This window comes from Eutrema salsugineum, unplaced genomic scaffold (assembly GCF_000478725.1).
Source record: "Eutrema salsugineum unplaced genomic scaffold, Eutsalg1_0 scaffold_12, whole genome shotgun sequence".
NCBI classification, from domain to species: domain Eukaryota; kingdom Viridiplantae; phylum Streptophyta; class Magnoliopsida; order Brassicales; family Brassicaceae; genus Eutrema; species Eutrema salsugineum.
The window spans coordinates 10,003,839-10,012,188 of NW_006256895.1; positions in this window are offsets into that span (position 1 = coordinate 10,003,839).

Consider the following 8,350-nt stretch of genomic DNA (forward strand, 5'->3'; position numbering starts at 1 on the left):
CACTACAAGAAAACACAGTTTTTCCGACTACCGTTTGCGACTACAATGTTGGTTGCAAATATTTGCGACTACTTTGTAACTACTTTGCGACGACAACAGACACATATTGGTTGGTAATTAACTACGGCACTTGGTCGTTGTTAAATAGTCGATAATTAGCGACTATTTAATGACAAATAGTTCAGTTTTTAGGGATACTCGCAAATCAGTCTTAATTTTTGACTATATGGCGACTGTATTTTTAGTTGGGAAATGTAATGGTAACATATTCGAAAATCAGCGACCACTTTGTAGCGTTAGTCTGTTGTCACTGTTGTGTCGCAAAGTAGTTTGTAAATAACGTTAAAAAATTGGAAGTGGTAAAAGTCTCACATCGACAAAAGGGAATGAATGTCAAGTTCAACATGTTCTAGAAATAGCAAACAGGTGATGACGGTCTAATAGGTCAGATTGAGGAAATCGAAGTTGATAGTTTGGTAGAGGGTATTCAACCTTGTGAAGAAATTGATTACGAAATCGAAGACGCTGAAGCAGAAGATAAATTTCTTTGTAACTTATCAACTTCAGATAATGATGATGAAGAATTTGATTAATACTCTAGTTAATATAATTTATTTATCTTTGTAACATAATTAGTATGCATATCTAAAAAAGGACGTAAAAATTTAGTGTAGCTTATATATTCATTTCCTAAACTACAATTCATGAATTATAAATGCAGCTAACTGGTTACGAGTCTTTAAAGAGAAATCAGAGGGTGGGGTTTGACACTCCACCTCTTGCTTTTTCTGTTTTGGTAGTAGTCACAAAAACGTCCTAAATAACTGACTGATTTGCGACTACAATTGTTATGCAGCTTTTAATACATCGTTAGGATTTGGTTAATGAGTTGTGAACTCTCTTCTGCACTCTGTTATGTCAGACTAGGATATGGTTAGTGTGTTTAGAACAAAGCCTTTTCTTTCACACTGAATTGTCTTTATTTCCGTTTTTCATTAATCCCAAGTTGATTTATGAAGTTTTTATTACATAATTTATAAAACACTTGGTGTTATAGACAACAAATGGTGAACAAACATAATTTATAAAACAAACCCAACTGATATACATTGTCTTCAAAGCCATAAGGAAACTAACACAACAATTATGGTAGCAAAACATAGGGAACATTTCAAAGTACTTAGTACTACAACAAGTTAGGTTCTTAAACACTTAGAGGAACATTTATTTTACTTAAACAGATATGAAATCGCAGCAAAAAAAAGAAAAAGAAAATCCAGCTTCAAATAACCTTTACCTCGGTTGGGATAAGCATTTCAATAAATAGAATTCCTAAAGTATCACTATAGCTTAATGGATACGAGTCTTGTATAGAAATTAGAAGTTGGGGGTTTGAATCTCAGCTTCAACAAACTTTTAAAAGTTTTGGGAAGGAGTCACAAAAATGTCGTAAATAACCGACTATTTTGCGACTACCTCCGTTACGCATTTACTAACAAACATTTTCTAAGTATAGTCGCCAAGAGTGTCGATTGTGTGACTACTTAGCGACCAACACCTGAATCTGAGACTGATTTGGTACTACTTAGCGACTATCTAAACCCTTAAAAAGAGAAACCTCAAAACCGAATTCTAAATAAGATATGTTTAACATTTTAAAGTTAATTTTAACAATCTATAAATTAAATATTGAGAAAAGAGTAAAAATAAATAAGTATCACATATTTTAAGCATATGTTTGCAAACCCTAAACATTTTTCATAAGTGTTGCATGTATTATACATAAGATCATTTTCAAAGAGCTAAACTTTCATAATTTAGTTAGACAATGCTATTTTATTCATTTAAAGGGGCATTATCTTTTTGAAGTATAGTAAGAAAGAGCTAAACAACATATTCAAACCTTCAGAACCCTAAAATTATGGGATTTAGGGTATAGAGTTGCGACTAACAAATTGTCGTCACAAAAGAGTCACAGTTTGTGACTCATTTGCCACTATGAATTCTATTAGCAACTACTTTATTATTTTAATGTGCAACTAATTTGTGACTATTTCAAAAATTACGAAAATTTTATGAAATATCAAGCGGCAAAATAATCCCTCCATTCTTTATATGCGACCACAATTGCGACTAATCTACGACCCCCACAATTTTATTACACACGAAAACCTTTTCTCTCTCCCACTTTCGATTCATCTCAATCATTTCTAAACACTTAGCCAATTTGTTCTTTCTTCGACTAATCCTAAGACCATCTCCAACCCTACTCCAAATTTCACTCCAAAATAGAGTTTGGAACAAGATTCTCTCCAACCCTACTCCATATCTCACTCCAAAATGAAGTAAACAAATGAAGTTACTCCAAATATGGAGCAAAAAGTAGAGTTTCTCCATTTTTTTTTGTCATTACTCTGTTTTGGAGGAAAAAATGGAGATACATTGGAGTAAAACGGAATTCCATTTTGGAGCTACTCCAAAATAGAGAAAATGGAGTTATACATTGGAGATGCCCTAACTCTCTTAAATTTTGCCTAAATTTCTCTCGAATCTATACCTAATACTCCCAAACAGATCATCTTCCTTCTTCTCCTCCGAAATCTCTTTCCAATTTCCTTCTTCTCCTCCTAAATCTCTCTATGTCCTAAGAATGCCACTGAAAAGGTCAACTACGGGTTATAAGTGTGGTTCTATGATTTCTCTGTGTTCATTCATGTCTTTTATTAGCTCAGATTTTTTGCATGTTTAGCTTGGTTTGATGCTTAGCACGCTTGTAGAAGGCATTTTTGGTTCTGTATTCTTACTTTAATTCAGACATTTAGGAAACCTTAGACCAATGTTTGATGTTTAGCAAATAAAAAATGTTTGATGGTTACCAAATGTCACACGTGTTCATCGTTTTTGATGTTTGATTTATAGAAAATATATGCATCACAAATTCAGAGCTTGCATTTTTATAGTTTGCTACTCTAATTTATAAAGTTTGCTTCTCTAGTTAGCTTCTCTAGTTGGCTTCTCTTATCTGCATCGCAAGTTCTAATCTTTTTGTTCCTTTCTGCCTTTTGTTTTGCTGAACTATTGTTGTTATAGTCTACTGAAAAGGATGATAGAAGAAACCCTTATGGGCTTGGACAACTTTGAGACATGGTCAACAAAGGGAAAAGGAAAGAGAGCTATGCAAGCTCTTCTTCCACATCGATTTCAGAGATTGATCAACAACTTCAAGCTGCTCATCAGAAGATCGAAGAACAAGAAGCTGAATATACAAGACGGGATAAGGAGAATCGAGTTAATCAAAGTAAGATCTTAAGCTTGGAGTTGCTTGTTTCCTACTTCAAGAAGAATGATGCCGGTTTTGCAGAATTTCTGGCAATTCAATCATCACCAGCCGTGCCAAAATCACCACACCAGCCACCGCAGCAGGAATCGACACATTGCACGAGCAACTGCACCAGGCATCGAACCAACCTCTTCTCCCTTGTCTAACACTTCCTCAATCTCTCCTTCATCTTAAAAATTTACCTTATTTGATCTTTTGGGTTTGGTTTGTGTAAAAGGTACATATATTTATGTTTGGAATGATTTTATAACATGTTTTTCTATTTTGAATCACATTTCAGCTTTTCAATCTTTCAGATTTCGTATTTTTATGAATTTCAGGCTTTTAATTGAAAAATAAAAAGAATCTATTAACAATGAACGGATAGTGGCATAGAAGTGCTAATTGGGACTGGTTTGCGACCATACAAAATTATGGTAAATAATAAGGGTGTCGCAATATAGTTGTTAATATATAACTAAATAGCCGAGTCTTACATTAGTCGCTAAAACACATGTCACAAATTAGTCGTTATTATACAACTACAACTAGGGGTCTTAAAGTAGTCGCTAAATAACTTTGTCACAATGTAATCGCCATTATACAACTATAATCTCTGGTCTTATAGTAGTCGTATATATACGACCAAAACTATGTTATCACAAAATAGTCTGCAAATTTGCGACCACTTTGAGACTCCATATTTTTGCGACGAACCATTTGCGACCACGTTGTAAAGTCTTATAGCAGTCGCAAATTGAACATTTGCGACTAAAATGGGACGATATACGCAGTCGCAACAACCATGTTTTCATGTACTGTATCCAGAACTATACAATAATATTATATGTAGCCAAATGCAACATCAAAATGATCTCAACATAGCAGTCAAAAAGAGTAGACATGTTTCTTCCAAAAACATGTAAAACATCACAAAGATTAAAAAAAAAAACTTCTCCAAAGGAACCATATACTCAGAAAATATCCTAAAATCACACATGTGTTCCCCAAAAACCATCACACATGTTTTCACTAAAAAAATAATAGAATCATTATTCAAAGAGCAACCTAGATATTTGACAGCTTTTGTAGAGGCCTCATTGGCCTCATTAGCTTCCTTTGAGTCTTTGGCCTCCTTGGGTTTCTTGGATTCCTTGCAGTACAAAGATCTGGACATATACATTAAAAAAGGTTGGAATGTTGCAGAGAAGGCAGTATTTTGAAGAAGAGAGGGAGAACATATTACCTCAAGAGGAGAATGAGAAGACATTGTCTAAAGAGGAGAGTAAAAAAGATTTTGCTGATGTTGAAGAGAACATTAAAAGGAAAATAGTGTTAGCTGAGAATGTGAGTTGAAAAGCAGTAACTGATGAGGTAGTGAGTAAGAAGGCAGTACCTAAAGATAAGAATGTGAGTGATGAACCGTACAATGGTATTGGTGAATAATTACAGGATAGTAAAGATTCATAAGTGTGTTTGTCTGATAACTCAGAATTAATTAGTTAAGGTTAAAGTGGTTAATTAGGCTGTAGAAATATTAAATAATGTGAATTACAATGAAGAGCTTTCAAATGAAGATGAATTCTATCATGCTATTGATGACAAAGATGGTGATGAAGAAGAACAAACAGAGAGGTTGGTTAAAAGGAAATTATATGTTGTGTTTAGCTTGAGGCAACTATTTAGTAGTGAAACTACTATATATATATATATATAATATTATAGTGTAGTTTTGGATACATTACTTATATAGTTATGTAGTTTTTGATACATTAGTTATTATAGTGGTATAGTTCTTGATACATGAATTATATGTTTACAAATTCCTTTCGCTTATATACTGTTCCATCTACTCCCAAAATGCTTATGATGTTAATCACATAGTTTATAGTTAATTGATACATGTCATCATGTAGATCATATATATATATGTGGGTAATTATATTTATAGGACAAAAAAAACTATAGTATTGTCCCCTTAGTACTTTTTAAAATTATACCACTTTTGGACTTATATACCCTTTTTAAATAATTACGAAATATTTAAAAAATATTTTTAAAATCTAAAAATTTGGGAAAATTCTGAAAACGAAAGACAAATATATTTTCTACTACTTTTTGGAAACAAAATTTTTAAAACAATTTTTTTACCAATAAAATACAAATTAATAGAAAACATATTCAATAAATCTATAAATTTATAGAATATGTTATCTACTATAGGTGGGAACCCACCCTATCACCTAGCTTCCCATCAAAGATTCCTTTCTGGATCAATGTCCAAGGAATACCGGTACACGGGTTGACTCCAGAGACAATACGCAGCATAGGCGAAGACTTTGGTCACCTTGAGACCGTGGAAATCACATCCACAGCAGCCAAAATGAGAGTTCATATTGATGGACTACAACCACTAGTAATGAGCTCAATAGTAGAATACAACAATGGTGAGGAGGTCACAGCTAACCTGGTCTACAAACGGTTGGAGAAATACTGTAAAAACTGCTTCAGACTGGACCATGAAGAGGAAGGATGCCCACTACTAGCTCAAGCGAGGGAGTCCAAAACCCCTAAAGAAACTATATCAGGGGGCCCTCATCGAAAGAACCTATCCGATGAAATGTCAAACACAAAACCAAGTCATGGTACCTACAGAGCATCACCCCAAAGAAGCGAATCCCGCTATGACCATCAGAAAAAACACCATGGCGAGGGCACCACCTCAAACCGTTACTCACACACCCCCCAATCTAGAGTCTGGGAGTTTAACAGAGAAGGAAAGGGGGAAAGAGAGAGAGGAAAAAGTTACCACTCCTCAGAGGTCTCCGGGGGTGTTCACCGAGGCCCCTACTCAGCTCATAGAAGAGAGATCCCGTGTGCTCCCTATAGCTACAGACATGATGAACGCAACCAATATGACAAGTCATCCAGACCGATCTAAAGAGAAAAAGTAAAGGAAAATGCCCCAGTAAGATCACCAATAAGACAAATGAGGGAGATGTCTGATTCTACCAGAACACCAACACCCCAAAGGAGCAACACACAAACTATCATATCACCTGAATTACCTAAAGAAGCAATTGAGGAAGCACTCGGTGAACTTAGGGAGGTCATGATACAATACTCGATCTGTCCAGACCCAGCTGAAAGTGCAGCAAGAAAGGAGAGAATCCGCTTGGCAGAAGCCGCTGGAGAATTTGAGGAAACGGCGGTGAACATGGTGATGAACTCTATAGGACGTCTGTCCCCGATTGAAGAGACACAAAACACACCAAACTCCAATGAACGCTTATCAGCGTTGAAGAGACTGGGACCACAGAGCACCACGACTTTACCCAACGCAGAAGTAGGAGAGGCAGAGCCCCTAAAGAAAAGAAGAGGCAGGCCTCCAGACAAAAAGAAGACCCCAGGTAGCCCAGCTATGCTCCATGGCCCTGTATCAAAGAAGAGGAGGATTTTACAAGCTCATGGAACTCCAAAACGGAGGAATGTAACAAAACCTGTCCCTCGTAACAAGGAGAATGGAACGACTACTTACCACAAGGGAGACACAAGCAGGAGAACAAGAACGATCACAAAAGACCCCCATGACAATGCTCCACCAAAATGCACGACAACTCTGAGCATGTCCAGGAAGCCGATGGATTTTCACAATTCATCCATCCCTCTTCCTTAAAGATAATCAGCTGGAACTGCCAGGACCTGGGGAATCCCTGGACAGTTCAACGTCTGCGAAAGATGAAAAAGAAGTATGACTTTCCAGACCTAATTTTCCTCTCGGAGACAAAGAATTGTGACCAGTTTGTTCTCACTGAGCTTAAAGTTTTAGATTACGAATGCAATACTACTGTCCCACCTCTCTCACCTGGCTGTGGAGGCCTTGCACTCCTATGGAAAGAGGAGATTGAGGTGGAGATCCTGTCACAGTGTGAAAATTTCATTGACACTGTTATCAAGTTCAAAGGGAAACTATTTTATGCTACTTTTGTATATGGGCACCCGGAAAAAAACTTAAAGAAAAGCGATATGGGATAAGATCACAACACATACCTCTGGTCGAGATGCACCGTGGATTCTCGTAGGAGATTTCAACGAAATCTTTTGTGGACTTCCGATCATTTATGTCCATGTGTGATCTGTACGACATTCAACACCATGGGAATTTCCTGTCATGGAGAGGAACAAGAAATAAACACTCGGTCAAATGCCGGCTAGATAGGGCAATGGCGAATAGTGCTTGGTTCGAGGCATATCCATCTGGGAAGAATGAATACCTGAGATTTGAGGCTTCTGACCATAGACCGATGATCACAAGCTTTGCACCTGGAAAAAGAAAGAGAGGGTTATTCCACTACGATAGAAGCCTAAGGGATAAAATGGAAGTTAAACACCTGGTTGCACAAGCATGGAAGGAACACGAGAATGCCTCTGTGGAACAAAGAGTGTCGTCCTGCAGGAGAGCAATTATCCAGTGGAAAAAGGTACATCATGCCAACAGCCAAAAAGTCATTGAACAAAAACAACAAGAATTGGAGGAGGCAATGATGAAACCGGGACGAAATGATACGCTTATAGCAAAAATTAATGAAGAACTGAAAAATGCCTACCGAAAAGAAGAGGAATATTGGAGACAAAGGAGTAGACAAATGTCTGGGGCTGGGTGACAAAAACAGCAGTTACTTTCATGCTGTCACCCAAGGAAGAAGAGCGAGAAATACCATATCTGTCATTGAAAACGAGGCTGGACAGAGTGTATACGAAGAAGACCAGATCACCTGCACAATCACTTCATACTTCCAAAAGCTGTTTACCTTAACCCCTGAGCAAAGAGCTGACATTGTTGCAAAAGCCATCCAAAGCCGTATATCACCGGAGATGAACAACTCACTGATAGCTGAACCTACAATAGAAGAAATTAGATCAGCAATCTTTGCCATACACCCTGACAAAGCCCCTGGACCAGATGGTTTTTCAGCAAGCTTCTACCATACAAACTGGGATTCGATTGGTACTGAGGTTGTTATAGAAATC